Source organism: Acyrthosiphon pisum, unplaced genomic scaffold (assembly GCF_005508785.2).
Source record: "Acyrthosiphon pisum isolate AL4f unplaced genomic scaffold, pea_aphid_22Mar2018_4r6ur Scaffold_15017;HRSCAF=15670, whole genome shotgun sequence".
In the NCBI taxonomy this organism is placed as follows: domain Eukaryota; kingdom Metazoa; phylum Arthropoda; class Insecta; order Hemiptera; family Aphididae; genus Acyrthosiphon; species Acyrthosiphon pisum.
The window spans coordinates 18,957-19,889 of NW_021763787.1; positions in this window are offsets into that span (position 1 = coordinate 18,957).

Here is a 933-nt window from a genome sequence, read left to right on the forward strand (position 1 = left end):
AAATCGGGTAAGTGGGGTGTAATAAATCTAATAATATCATGTACACGAATAACGATTTTGAGAGGAAACCATTTTTATAGGAAACCCTATTTATGGGAAATGCTATTGTCAATATTTTGTGAAAAATACAGGGTCTACGGTTATTAATTTTTGAGTTACACCAAAAAAAAAACAAGTAGATTTTTTCATAAATTGGTTATGCTTACTTTTTTCAATTTATTTTTGTTTTTCTTAACTCTCCAAAATTACTTGGAATTTTGATTTAAGAACATATAGTATATATATATATATATCAGATATTATATATAGATAAAAGATAAGTACTGCTTATTTTATGTGTTTCCGCATATATTAACATCATCTGTATAATGACCTTTTATTATGAGGACATGACACCCGCATGTGTTGTCTCAGCCGTGATTCTGAATTTAATATAAATTTCCATTAAAAAGTTTGCACTCTTTCATTTTTAACGTACGATTTGGATGATTTTTACAAAAGCACGTTCTGCACAATATTTCTGATGTTTTGTAGTTTACTGGGAGTTAATTGATGCATTAGAAAATTAGTTATGTCGTATAACAAATTTACCTGTATTTTACACAGTTTAAATAGGCAACTCCTGCTTCGATAATATTATACTCACGATGATCTCTACTTCGTGGATATACTATACACACACAGCCGTGCGGTTATTATTTTTTTTTTTATTACTAACTCGCATGATAATACTATGAACATATTTATTTATAATTTATGACGAAAATTGAATTATTGCTTATTCTTTTGTTAATGTTTGATACAAATGTTTTTTTTATAATTTAAATTGATTATTTACAAATTATAAGCCATAATGTTTATTATATTGTTGTAGGTATATCAGCAAAATCTTATATAACTTACTATATACATAATATATTTTAGGTGTTGTGG